The following is a 15,177-nucleotide window of genomic DNA, read 5'->3' as shown; positions in this document are numbered from 1 at the left end:
TTCATCATATGCAAGAGGTGTGAGTATCTTGATACATCGTGATATTGATATTAAAATAAAGGAAACAGTTAAAGATCAGGAGAGCCGATATGTTGTGATTGACTGTTTGTTGGAAGGAAGCCCGTGGATAATAGCTAATGTATATATACCACCACCTTTCAAAATAGATGTCCTTTTAAAAATTTATGATTTTGTGCTCAAGGTAGGGGATAAACCACTTTTAGTTATGGGGGACTTTAATAATATTATGGATAGTAAAATAGATAGATGTAGGGTAGGCAAGGTTCAAAACGTCTGCACGGGTTCTAAATTTAAAAATATCACGGAGGAAATGGGCTGGATTGATATCTGGAGGGTACTACACCCCAAACTAAAAAAAATTCATGTTTTTCAAAGACACAAAGGAGTTTATCACGGATTGACTTAGTCTTCACAAACAACACAGGTGTGTCGGATATTGAATGTGGGCTCTGGAACCATATCCCAATTATCATAAATATAAAAACAGCAAAAAAATAAATTGAGGATGCACATAAATACAGGGTGGATAAATATAATGGGGATACATGATACGATTTTAAAAGAGATAGGGGAGTTTTTTGTGATGAACGATGATTCAGCGTCAGTAAATTTAGTCTGGGAGGCTAAGAAGGCCTATATGAGAGAGATTTTTTATACACGGCAATATACAAGAAAGGGATAAGGGAAAAATAACCAATTTGCAACAAGAGGTGGAGAAGTATGAGGATAATTATATTAAAAACCCTACAGAAAGAAATTATGAGACCAAAACTGGAAGATGAGCGACTTTTAATGGCGGAGCAACAGAAAGAAAATTACGTCTATGCGCATATTACGTCATATTACGTCAAATGTGTGGTAAGGAGTTTGAAATCAAATTCTGTAAAAAAATGACCTGTGAAATCCGAAAGGTGCTCTTTGGAATATGGGCCCCTTTGCCCACCTAGGCTGCAAAGAGCACCTTTCGGATTTCACTGGTCATTTTTTACAGAATTTGATTTCAAACTCCTTACCACACATTTGGGCCCCTAGAATGCCAGGGCAGTATAACTACCCCACAAGTGACCCCATTTTGGAAAGAAGACACCCCAAGGTATTCCGTGAGGGGCATGGCGAGTTCCTAGAATTTTTTATTTTTTGTCACAAGTTAGTGGAAAATGATGATTTTTTTTTTTTTTTTTTTTCATACAAAGTCTCATATTCCACTAACTTGTGACAAAAAATAAAAACTTCCATGAACTCACTATGCCCATCAGCGAATACCTTGGGGTCTCTTCTTTCCAAAATGGGGTCACTTGTGGGGTAGTTATACTGCCCTGGCATTCTAGGGGCCCAAATGTGTGGTAAGGAGTTTGAAATCAAATTCTGTAAAAAATGACGAGTGAAATCCGAAAGGTGCTCTTTGGAATATGGGCCTCTTTGCCCACCTAGGCTGCAAAAAAGTGTCACACATCTGGTATCTCCGTACTCGGGAGAAGTTGGGGAATGTGTTTTGAGGTGTCATTTTACATATACCCATGCTGGGTGAGATAAATATCTTGGTCAAATGCCAACTTTGTATAAAAAAATGGGAAAAGTTGTCTTTTGCCAAGATATTTCTCTCACCCAGCATGGGTATATGTAAAATGACACCCCAAAACACATTCCCCAACTTCTACTGAATACGGAGATACCAGATGTGTGACACTTTTTTGCAGCCTAGGTGGGCAAAGGGGCCCACATTCCAAAGAGCACCTTTAGGATTTCACAGGGCATTTTTTACACATTTTGATTTCAAACTACTTCCCACACATTAGGGCCCCTAAAATGCCAGGGCAGTATAACTACCCCACAAGTGACCCCATTTTGGAAAGAAGACACCCCAAGGTATTTCGTGATGGGCATAGTGAGTTCATGGAAGTTTTTATTTTTTGTCACAAGTTAGTGGAATATGAGACTTTGTAAGGAAAAAAAAAAAAAATCATCATTTACCGCTAACTTGTGACAAAAAATAAAAAGTTCTATGAACTCACTATGCCCATCAGTGAATACCTTAGGGTGTCTACTTTCCGAAATGGGGTTATTTGTGGGGTTTTTCTACTGTCTGGGCATTGTAGAACCTCAGGAAACATGACAGGTGCTCAGAAAGTCAGAGCTGCTTCAAAAAGCAGAAATTCACATTTTTGTACCATAGTTTGTAAACGCTATAACTTTTACCCAAACCATTTTTTTTTTTACCCAAACATTTATTTTTTTATCAAAGGCATGTAGAACAATAAATTTAGAGAAAAATTTATATATAGATGTCGTTTTTTAAAATAAATTTTAAAACTGAAAGTGAAAAATGTCATTTTTTTGGCAAAAATTTCATTAAATTTCGATTAATAAAAAAAGTAAAAATGTCAGCAGCAATGAAATGCCACCAAATGAAAGCTCTATTAGTGAGAAGAAAAGGAGGTAAAATTCATTTGGGTGGTAAGCTGCATGACCGAGCAATAAACGGTGAAAGTAGTGTAGTGCAGAATTGTAAAAAGTGGTCTGGTCATTAAGGGTGTTTAAGCTGGGGGAGCTGAGGCGGTTAAGTAAATGGATGTCCCGACCATCGTCATGGTCGCGACTCCTGAAACCGCATGCAGTTGCCTGCGGTTTGTTCTGTTGTCAACCACATGGTGGGGGCTGCTGGTTTGTTGCCTCACATGTGGTTGCCCCTGGCAACATGTTTGTACTTGGCAGTATAGCAGCCTGAGCTGTTGCTAGGCGGCTTGCTGTCAAGTGCATGCGGTTTCACCTGGCAACCTGTACCTGTCTTTGTAGGTGTGCCTTTTGTTTGTATAGTGTGCACTTTCTATGTCTGGTGTGCACGGGTTTTATTATGTTTCTATGCACTGTGACACCTCCCTTCACTTGTGGTTGTCCGCGGCAACGTGTGGTGTTGTGTGAATGTGGTGGCAGTGTCTCGGCCTGCTGGCTGTTCCCCAGGACATGGTTGCCACGCATGCCGTTGCCGGCGGTAACAGGTGAGTGTGTTGTTTATGTGCTTTTCCCTTTAAGTGGCTTCACTACCCTGCCTGGTGTAGAAAGGGTTAACTCCCTTCTTTGTGTGTGAACACTGGGTGTTTCTGTGTGTGGGTGTGGCTACTTAGCTGCTGCTGGATGCCTGTATCTGAGGGGTACTTCAGCCATGGTTTGCTGGAGTCCTCCTCCTGGTATTATACCATCTTCCATTGAGGGCCACCCTTGTGGTCATAAATCCTATGTATGATGTCAAGTTGATGTGTTTTCCTTTCCGTGTTTATTACAGCTATGGATGTCCTGGTTACCTGTGTGTTTTGTGGTGTGCTGTCTCCTTGGTGTTTGTGTTGACAGCAATACTGGTGCATGGGTTCAAGTCAGCAAGGCTGTGGCAGGTAGGTTTGGAACTAGTGTTGTTCACCTGCCATATCCATATTTCTGTACGTGTTTCCCCTTCCTTGCAGCTTGGCCAATGAGACTCCTGTTCCTCCGTGTCCTGGAGGAACAGATTGTCTTACCCTGCTCCTAGTTCAGGGCCACCCTGAGGGCTAGTAGGGACCACAAGGTTTCCGGTGTATGAGCCCTCCCACCATCAGGGTTGGCTCATACGGCTAGGAGTCAGGGTCAGTATTAGGGACGCAATAGGAGGTGACCTGCTCCCTAATTCTGTCCTCCTGGCAACCTGGCAGAGCAGCGACCAAACATCTTCTGGCATCGCACGACTGAGGGTTTTCCCCATCCTCAGCCGTGACAATGGAATTTAAAAAAAAATAATATATTATATTGTGAGCGGATGGAAAAAAAAATATATATGTCAATGGACAATTGAGGTTTGATGCTCAATTTCACCTTAATACACACAGGTAGATTGTTGCCACACCTTGGGTGTTGCTGCACTTAGCACGTATATATGCAGCTTAATTAAATTTAACCATTTTTATTGCAAAAGAGTGGAAACTGAATATACATAACTGGATGATTGAGGCTTGATGCTAAATTTTACCTTAATACACACTGGTAAATTGCTGCCACACCAAGGGATTGCTGCAATAATCATGTATATATGCTGCTTAATTAAATGGAACCTCCCAAAAAGAAATAAAATTATTGTGCGTAAACGGACAATTGAGGCTTCATGCTAAATTTCAAGTTACACACACGTAGATTGCTTTGCTGCCACACTGTCGGTATTGAGGCAATAATGATGTATATATGCTGCTTAATTAAACACCTGTTCTATTTCTCATTAATGCAATTATCTAGTCAACCAATCACATGGCAGTTGCTTCAATGCATTTAGGGGTGTGGTCCTGGTCAAGACAATCTCCTGAACTCCAAACTGAATGTCAGAATGGGAAAGAAAGGTGATTTAAGCAATTTTGAGCGTGGCATGGTTGTTGGTGCCAGACGGGCCGGTCTGAGTATTTCACAATCTGCTCAGTTACTGGGATTTTCACGCACAACCATTTCTAGGGTTTACAAAGAATGGTGTGAAAAGGGAAAAACATCCAATATGCGGCAGTCCTGTGGGCAAAAATGCCTTGTGGATGCTAGAGGTCAGAGGAGAATGGGCCGACTGATTCAAGCTGATAGAAGAGCAACGTTGACTGAAATAACCACTCGTTACAACCGAGGTATGCAGCAAAGCATTTGTGAAGCCACAACACGCACAACCTTGAGGCGGATGGGCTACAACAGCAGAAGACCCCACCGGGTACCACTCATCTCCACTACAAATAGGAAAAAGAGGCTACAATTTGCACGAGCTCACCAAAATTGGACTGTTGAAGACTGGAAAAATGTTGCCTGGTCTGATGAGTCTCGATTTCTGTTGAGACATTCAAATGGTAGAGTCCGAATTTGGCGTAAACAGAATGAGAACATGTATCCATCCTCTGATGGATACTTCCAGCAGGATAATGCACCATGTCACAAAGCTCGAATCATTTCAAATTGGTTTCTTGAACATGACAATGAGTTCACTGTACTAAAATGGCCCCCACAGTCACCAGATCTCAACCCAATAGAGCATCTTTGGGATGTGGTGGAACGGGAGCTTCGTGCCCTGGAAGTGCATCCCTCAAATCTCCATCAACTGCAAGATGCTATCCTATAAATATGGGCCAACATTTCTAAAGAATGCTATCAGCACCTTGTTGAATCAATGCCACGTAGAATTAAGGCAGTTCTGAAGGCAAAAGGGGGTCCAACACCGTATTGTTCTTTGGATCAAACAGTTCAGTGTTTTATTCACACTTTAGGTAAGTGACAAAACAAGCAGTCATAATGAAACAAAAAGTCACCTTGCGGTGTTAATTCACACCATGCGGAAATTCTGCCTCAAAGAGTCCTTGCTGATAGCAGCACCAACCTGTTTTCACGCCAAACAGCAATAAGACAACAAGACAAGGACCAACACAAATTCTTTATTCACTGAGATACCAACAAGACAGTAAACTGGACCAGCAGGTAAGGGATCAGTGGCAGGTAATACCACTGGACCAGGTGCACCATTTGACTTGGGGCCAAACCCAGAGGGCAGATACTCAGTGAGCCCCGTTCTTCACAGAGCCCCTGATGATGGTAATGTACTAAGCAGAGGGCTCACTGGTCGCACCTCCAGGATGGTCCCGGTGCACTTGGCCACTTACCTAAAGAGATTGATGGTGCAATTCTGTGCCATTTGGGTTTGTACCCAAGTCAAATCGGTGCACTTGGTCTAGTGGTACTACCTGCCACTGGTCCCTTACCTGCTGGTCCAGTTTACTGTCATGTCGGTATCTCTGTAAATAAAGTATTCATGTCGGGCCTTGCCTTGTTGTTTTATTGCTTGTTTTTGTTTGCCAGCGATATGTTCTAGGGGTTGGTAGGATCCTTGCTAGAATATGACAGCATGTATCACTAGGTGACCACACAGACAGGGCAGATGGAATATCCCCAGTTCAAGTGCATAGCTCTTGCACCCAGTAAATCTGGAGACAGACTGACCTCAAACCCACAGCACGCAGGATGTTACAACAGGGTAACAAGGTCATCTGACCACCTAGCTAACACGCCCAGAAATAACAGGGACAGTTAAACCAAAACGAACCAGACACCAACAAGTAAAAGAGTATCCAAATACACAGGCCCACGTTCACACATAAAGCTGCAGCCAGCACGCATACACAAGCAACCAGCATACACAGGAGAATGCTTGCAGCCAGCCTGCACGGGGAGTACACACATTTACAGGCCACAGTTCACACACTAGAATGCTGCAGTAAGCCCTCCCTTGACACAGTGAATTGCACTGTTACAGCTTCTACTTAACTACTTAAGGACCACAGGTTTATACCGCCCTAGTGACCAGGCCCTTTTTTTCAAATCGGCACTTCACAACTTTAACGGTTTATTGCTCGGTCAGCAACTTGGCACCTAAATGAATTTTACCTCCTTTTCTTCTCACAAATACAGCTTTCTTTTGATGGTATTTGATTGCTGCTAAGATTTTTCATTTTTCCGATATTAATCAAAATAGGCCGCAATTTTCTCAAAAAAAGTGTATTTTTAACTTTATCTGGTTAAATTGTTCAAATATAATTACATTTCTATACAAGTTTGTGTCAGAATTTATTGTGCTACATGTCTTTGATAAAAAAAATCCAATAAGTGTATATTTATTGGTTTGCGCAAAAGTTATAGCCTTTACAAACTATGGTACAAAAATGTGAATTTACGCATTTTGAAGCAGCTCTGACTTTCTGAGCACCTGTCATGTTTCTTGAGGTGCTAGAATGCCAGGATAGTATAAATACCCCGCAAATGACCCCATTTTGGAAAGAAGACACCCCAAGGTATTCCGTGAGGGGCATGGCGAGTTCCTAGAATTTTTATTTTTTTGGCACAAGTTAGCGGAAAATGATGTATTTTTTTCTTTTATTTTTTTTCTTACAAAGTCTCATATTCCACTAACTTAAATAAAATTTTACATGAACTCGCCATGCCCCTCACGAAATACCTTTGGGTGTCTTCTTTCCAAAATGGGGTCACTTGTAAGGTATTTATACTGCCCTGGCATTTTAGGGGACCTAAAGCGTGAGAAGTAGTTTGGAATCCAAATGCATAAAAAATGCCCTGTGAAATCCTAAGGCCCCTTTCACACGGGCGAGTATTCCGCACGGATGCCATGCGTGAGTAGAACGCATTGCACCCACACTGAATACCGACCCATTCATTTCTATGGGGCTGTTCCCAAGAGCGGTGATTTTCACGCATCACTTGTGCGTTGTGTGAAAATCGCAGCATGCTCTATATTCTGCGTTTTTCACGCAACGCAGGCCCCATAGAAGTGAATGGGGCTGCGTGAAAATCGCAAGCATCCGCAAGTAAATGCGGATGCGGTGTGATTTTCACGCACGGTTGCTAGGAGACGATCGGGATGGAGACCCGATCATTATTATTTTCCCTTATAACATGGTTATAAGGGAAAATAATAGCATTCTGAATACAGAATGCATAGTAAAACAGCGCTGAGGGGTTAAAAAAAAATTAAACTAACCTTAGTCCACTTGATCGCGATGCCGGCATCTCCTTCTGTCTCCTTTACTGAACAGGACCTGTGGTGAGCATTTATTATAGGTCAAGGACCTTTGGTGATGTCACTCCGGTCATCACATGATCCATCACCATGGTAAAAGATCATGTGATGGATCATGTGATGACCGGAGTGACGTCACCAAAGGTCCTTTACCTGTAATTAATGCTCACCACAGGTCCTGTTCAGCAAAGGAGACAGAAGGAGATGCCGGGCCGCGATCAAGTGGACTAAGGTGAGTTAAATTATTTTATATTTTATTTTTAACCCCTCCAGCGCTAGTTTACTATGCATTCTGCATTACAATGTTTTGCACTCGCGCGGAAAAATCGCGGGTGTTCCCGCAACGCCCGTGTGAAAGAGGCCTAAAGGTGCTCTTTAGAATTTGGGCCCCTTTGCGCACCTAGGCTGCAAAAAAGTGTCACACATGTGGTATCGCCGTACTCAGAAGAAGTAGGGCAATGTGTTTTGGGGTGTATTTTTACATATACCCATGCTAGGTGAGAGAAATATCTCTGTAAATGTCAACTTTTCACTTTTTTTTTTATACAAAGTTGTCATTTTACAGAGATATTTCTCTCACCCAGCATGGGTATATGTAAAAAGACACCCCAAAACACATTGCCCAACTTCTCCTGAGTACGGCGATACCACATGTGTGACACTGTTTTGCAGCCTAGGTGCGCAAAGGGGCCGAAAGTCCAACGATACCTATTAGGAGGGCATGTTTAGACATTTGGATTCCAGACTTCTTCTCATGCTTTAGGGAACCTAAAATGCCAGGGCAGTATAAATACCCCACATGTGACCCCATTTTGGAAAGAAGACACCCCAAGGTATTCCGTGAGGGGCATGGCGAGTTCATAGAAGATTTTTTTTTTTTTGCACAAGTTAGCGGAAATTTATTTTTTCTTTTTTTTTCTCACAAAGTCTCCCTTTCCGCTAACTTGGGACAAAAAGTTCAATCTTTCATGGACTCAATATGCCCCTCAGCGAATACCTTGGGGTGTCTTCTTTCCAAAATGGGGTCATTTGTGGGGTGTTTGTACTGCCCTGGCATTTGAGGGTCTCCGCAATCATTACATGTATGGCCAGCATTAGGAGTTTCTGCTATTCTCCTTATATTGAGCAAACGGGTAATGAGATTTTTTTTTTCCGTTCAGCCTCTGGGCTGAAAGAAAAAATGAACGGCACAGATTTCTTCTTTCACATCGATCAATGTGGATGAAAAAATCTCTGCCAAAAAATGTACAAAAAGAAAAAGGAGGGGAAAGGCGTCTGCCAGGACATAGGAGCTCCGCCCAACATCCAAACCCACTCAGCTCGTATGCCCTGGCAAACCCGATTTCTCCATTCACATCAATCGATGTGGATGAATAAATCATTGCCGGAATTTTTTATTTTTTTTATTTTTATACAAAGTGTTTGCCAAAGCATATGAACACCGCCCCTCAGCTCATAAGCCTCGGCAAACGTATCTTTTTTACTGCAGAGGAGAAATCTCGTCTTGCAGCGCCGCATACACCGACTTTTGTGTAATCTGACAGCAGCGCAATGCTTCTGTCAGAATGCACATCAGTGCTGCAGCTGCTTGATCGCTTGGTCCACCTAGAAGGTAAAAAATAAAAAATAAAACAGGCCGCAACGCAATAAATTTATTAACATTAACTTTATATAACATTTGAACAGAACATTAATTTTTATAAACTTTATTGAACTTTTGAAACAGAACATTAACTTTTTTGCTTACCTGTGATTTTTTTGTTTTTTTTTACCTTTAGAGGACAAACCACTCCTTCCCCATGGGACAATGTGCAAAGCGCCCAGAAATGTGGCGAAGTACATTATACACTTTGTCCCAGGTGAAAGGAGAGGTTCGTGGCAGCTCTGTGTGAAAGGGCCCTAAGACCCCCATGTGCCTGTCCTGTGTCACGCAATCCCTATACTAATAGTGTACCTGTGTGTGGAACTTGCGGAAACACTCCCCTATGCATAGGGCAGGCTGGTCAGGACAGTCAGGACAAAAAAAGGTGGTGTCACCCCTTATTTCACCCCTGCTACAGACACGACATCTTTTTCTTGGGGAACGTTGAGTTGGGGTACCAGGATAGACAGACGGGAAATGTCTGCCATGTAGCCGGCTCACTACATCAGGGACTTGGGGCACGGACCCTCCTGGATACAGGAGTTCCGAAATGATCTCTTCCTGGAATTTTAGGAAGGATCCTGTTCTCCCAGCCTTACTATAGAGAACAAAACTATTATATACAGCCAATTAATTTAAATATACAGACACCTTCTTATACCAGCATCTGTTGCGGCGGGAAACTAAATAGGGAGCCAACATCTGGTCATTGAAGTCCACCCCTCCCATGTGAAGGTTATAGTCGTGGACAGAGAGGGGTTTCACAATGACTCCAGTTGCCCTTTCAATTTGGACAGTCATGTCTGTGTGAATGGTGGACAGAAGGTAAACGTCCCTTTTGTCCCTCCATTTCACCGCGAGCAGTTCTTGGTATCACAAGGCAGCCCTCTCCCCCCGTGCAAGTCGGGTACTAACGAGCCGTTGGGGGAAGCCCCGGCGACTAGGTCGCGCGGTGCCACAGCGTTGAATTCCAACTAGATGTAAGTGCCGAAAGAGGGCCATGCTTGAGTAAAAATTGTCCACGTATAAGTGGTACCCCTTGTAGAGTAAGGGTGACACCAAGTCCCAGACAATCTTGCCACTGCTCCCCAGGTAGTCAGGACATCCGACCGGCTCCAGTTTTGAGTCTTTTCCCTCATAGACCCTAAAACAATATGTATAGCCTGTGGCCCTTTCACACAGCTTATACAGTTTGACCCCATACCGGGCGCGCTTGCTGGGGATGTACTGTTTGATGCCAAGGCGCCCGGTAAAATGTACTAGGGACTCGTCTATGCAGATGTTTTGATTAGGGGTATACGCATCTGCAAATCTGGATGACAAATGGTCTATGAGGGGCCGAATTTTGTGGAGCCGGTCATAAGCAGGGTGGCCTCTTGGATGACAGGTGTTAATGTCAGCGAAATGCATAAAGCACATGATGACCTCAAAACGTGCCCTGGACATTGCAGCAGAGAACATGGGCATGTAATGTATTGGGTCTTTAGACCAATATGACCGCAATACATTTTATTTAGTTAGACCCATGCTGAGGATAAGGCCCAAAAAAATTTAAACTCGGAAACTGTGACTGGTTTCCACCGGTAAGGCTGGGCATAGAAGCTTTCCGGATTGGCGGTAATAAACTGTGTGGCGTAGCGGTTGGTTTCTGCCACAACTAGGTCATAGAGATCCGCGGTGAAGAACAGCTCAAAAAACTCGAGGGCTGATCCTAAATGAGCTGTCTCCACGCGAACTCCAGACTGGGCGGTGAAAGGGGGCAATACGGGTGCGGCGGAAGCAGGGGAGTGCCAATTAGGATTTGCCAGCACCTCTGGGAGACTAAGGGTTCTACGGGCCTGTGAATGCGGTGGCTGCGACGGGGGAGTTACTGCACATGCCACCGTACCAGCTTGAACTGCCCTTCTGGTGCTCGCCACTTCACCAGGGAATACGGCAGTGCTGGTAGAAGGTCCAGGATGTGCTGCGCTGCTGGTGTATGCCGCACCATAAACAAGATCAGCGCTAGCACCACTCTGCTGCAAATGAGGCTCATCATGCTGGGTATGCAGAACCCTGACATGGGATCGGGTACGCCTGACCGTAGCAGGGACCTCAACCTCGTCATCTTCGCTAGCGGTTAAAGTGCCACTGCTGTCTACAGGTTCATATTCTGAACCACTGGATTCAGCGGGTGAGGCGTCCCCATCGCTTTCATCCATCACGGCCAGAATCCTGTAGGCCTCTTCAGCGAAATACCCCTTGTTTTACATTTTGGGCTCACTAAATTTAGGGGGAATTCCTCTGCGACTACCCAGGAAAAATAGCAAACCTACCTAGTAAAAAGGAGTGCTTGCGAAGTAAAGCTGCGATCGCTAATAAAGATCCAAAAAGCTCAAAAGTGATCTTTATAGCGGTGCAGCGATTTTACGGTGTTTTTGCAGTGATCAGAAAAAATAATTCTGTCACTGCGGTGGGGCGGACTGAACGTAAGTGTGCGCACAAGATCAGGCCTGATCGGGCGAACACTGCGTTTTTTGTAGAGCCTAAGATGACCCTAATGTACTTATATAGATCTGATTGGGATCAGTCTTGATCACTTACAGATACTATAGAGTACTAGTGCTGATTAGCGACAGCGATGACGCTAATCAGCGACTAATCAGTGACTGCGGTGCGGTGGGCTGGGCGCTAACTACCTAGCAAGTAGCTAACTACCTGGCGGTGATGAGGGACCCTTACAGGGGGGTGATCAATGACAGGGGGGTGATCAGGGAGTCTAATATGGGTGATCAGGTGCTAAATAAGGGGTTAATAAGGGACAGGGTAATGTGTAATGTGTATGTGTGGTGATTTGGTGCTACTTACAGAGCTGCCTGTGTCCTCTGGTGGTCGATCCAAGCAAAAGGGACCACCAGAGGAGCAGGTAGCAGGTATATCAGACGCTATTTTCAAAATAGCGTCTGACATACCCATTTTATTGGTCATTTCAAAAATCCACAGCCTGCCAGCCAATGATCGCGGCCGGCAGGCTGCAGATGAACTTGTGAACTGCGCGATCCTGTGAACAGGAAATCTCGGCTCACGCGAGATGACGCCGATCGGTGTTAGTGTGACCTGGGAGAGTCGCCGCAATCACGCCTTACGGCGTTAGCGAGACAGGAGGTGGTTAAAGAGCACCTTTCACTAGAACGGAGCGGTGCCCAGGGATAATAGTAAGTGCAGGGAGATCCCTGGGCGCCACTCTCCATGTCTGTATGCTTAGTTTCGATTTTTTATTCTAGTGAAAGGTCCTCTTTAAATGTCCTACTTTCATCATAAAATATCACTGTACCGTGAACTTTTTACGTTTTCCATAAATTTCACCCAAAAGCCAAATATCCCTAACTTTTTGTGAGTAGTGTGAATATAAGCACTGCTTAATTATATCGAACCCCCCAAAAATATGGATTTCTGTGAAAATGGGAGAAAGATGAATGTATCTGGTTGCAGGTAGCTGCTTTTCAGGTGCACCTGGACTATTGAAAAAAGGCACGGTCAGCCACATGTCCTGTCTTCTCTTTCACGGTCTGACAGCAGCACTGCTTCTCTCTATTGTAGACAACATACACAATTCTTCTTTGGAATCCTAACCTTTCCCTTCACCATGCCTGGCAATAAGCCTGATTGATTTCTGACTGTCCCTGATTGATTTTTCACTGTCCCTGACTAAGAGCATTTTCTTGGAATACACCATCAAACACAATCACCCTTATTTACAGTCCAATACAGAATGGCATTCTGCTTGTTCTGCATTCTGCTGTCCTACAGTAGGACAGTATTAGCTTCCTGAGCATATCCCAATGTGGTCAAGCTATAGTAAATATAGAGCATATGATATGTAGATGCTAGGACACAGCTTTGCCCTCAGCATGTCTAGCCTTGTCATTCAAGGGGAGGTGTAGTGTGCAGAGCACAGGGGGTGTTACAAAGCAGTGCTCAAAGGATTCAGCCCGCCCCTGGTGCTTGAACTTCTCATTTGCATATGAATACAAATGCAGATTGATCTTCAGCTGTTTAGCATACTGACAGAAGAGAGTGTAACGGAACGCCTAGCACCCCGACCGGGTACCTCAGTCGATAGTTGGCTCCTAGTGCTTCCAGAGGACTCCAAGCACTCCACTTGACATCAGCACTGCAGACCCCATGAACCGCCGAAGCTTGGTGGAGGTCTCGCCGTCTCCTACCCACCCTGGACCTACGACAAGGCTCCAGTGGGTGAACCTCTCCCAAATCCAGAGACAGGAACCAGGAGCAAGCTCTTACAAGAGCTTATACTCAGGGGAGTATTGTAATATAGCAATCCCCAAGAGTGTAGTTATTCCATCCCCCAAACATGAGCCAAGACTTCATGAAGGTATAAAACAGGAACTCATTTATTGAGGGCTACCCGCCCGTATTTATGCAGGTCCCCATCTGGTGGACACGCCCCTAGTGGACCAGAAGGAAGACTGCGACACAGGACAGATATGCAGCAACGCAGGATACACAGACACAACACATCCCCACAATGCATTATGGTTTCCTCCTCTCTGCCCTGGAGACACCCGAGGAGTAATCCAATTATCTCTCAAGACAAAGGGAAATCGCCAATACACATGTGGGGACAACCGGACAGAAATCACCACCCAAACACACAATGTCACACCCCCACAGCAAACACAGACATTTAACATATTCCCAGATAGCTCAAGTCTGAGTGCATATCATTAGGTGAATGGCACTCAGAATACACAAATACAATACAATTAGCTATCTGGGTACCCTCACATAACAAAATACAATTGCAAAAACAGATTTAAGCTGTGTCTGTCTGCTCCTTCAAAGTTAGTATGGGCCATAATCCTGAGGCAAGAGGCTGATAAACAGGCCTCTCCAAAACCCAGTGGCGAGGTTGGTTTCGCCACAGAGAGATATTGTTTTAATCAGCATAATAAGCTCTACCAGGAAGTATGTCTGGTTTAATATGGTTGATCCTGGTGACAGAGCCACTTTAAAGACTTTGTAAACTTGGTATAACCCATAATCATGTCAACTGACAGAACAAGGTTACATATCATTTATACTGCTCTCTGAAAGCGATTTATTTTCTGTTCAACACATCTTTCAGAGGGGTTATTTGAATTTTTATATGTCTAAAAAACAACAACTTTTTTTGACACTTTTATTAAATGGGTTGTTCGGGCTTTTAATATTGATGACCTATCCTCAGGATCTAAAACGCCGATCTTAATAATTGACCCCATAGTGTTTTTCAAGTTTTCTTTTAACAGAGCTCCACAGAGCTGTATGAGGATGAACTGTCATTTTTAGTGCTACCATTTTGAGGTACATTATTTATTTATTTTTACACTTTTTTTTTTTTTTTTTAGGTATTCTCATGTCAGGTAAAAGTGCTAACTTTATAGTTCAGGTTGCTATGGATGTGGCTGTCACGGCCTTGGTGTTGCGCGCGTGAGACGTTGCTGTGCATGCCGGTTACCAGGAGCAACGAATTTATGTCAGCTTGTATGTGCCTTTCTCCCCTTCTCCTGGTTCCTCCCCTGTCTGATGCTGGAGGGGTTAATTACCTAGCTGGGTGTGGTCACTAGGTGCTTCTTATACCTGTGGCTTAAAGCCAGGAGTTCGTTGTACTCCGGCTTTGGTTTGCACTGGAGTTATGCTCCTTGTCTGGATGTTCCCTCTTCCAGTGTGAGGGCCACCTAGTGGGACATCGATGTCTCAAGTGATGTCTTCCTTATGTATCTTACATTTTCCCTACCTTACCTGTGTTGATGTTTGGTTTGGGTTTATGTTCAGAGTGTGGTGTCTCGTCTTGGTATTGTTACATGTCTGGTCAGTTGGTGTTTTATGTCCGGCATGTACGTGGTTTGTTGTGCCTCCGGAAGGGGGCTCCATGGTTTCCTGGAGGGGTGAACCAAAAGTC

General features: G+C 44.0%; 1 protein-coding gene across 5 annotated transcripts in view; it reads right to left on the bottom strand.

Moving 5' to 3' along the window:
* Positions 1-15,177, bottom strand: part of PMS1 (PMS1 homolog 1, mismatch repair system component) — a 581,602-nt gene that overhangs the window by 188,557 nt on the left and 377,868 nt on the right. The gene's annotated exons all lie outside the window — the stretch shown is intronic.

This window comes from Bufo bufo, chromosome 7 (genome assembly GCF_905171765.1).
Source record: "Bufo bufo chromosome 7, aBufBuf1.1, whole genome shotgun sequence".
Taxonomy (NCBI): domain Eukaryota; kingdom Metazoa; phylum Chordata; class Amphibia; order Anura; family Bufonidae; genus Bufo; species Bufo bufo.
This window is presented reverse-complemented; position numbering and strand designations above follow the sequence as displayed.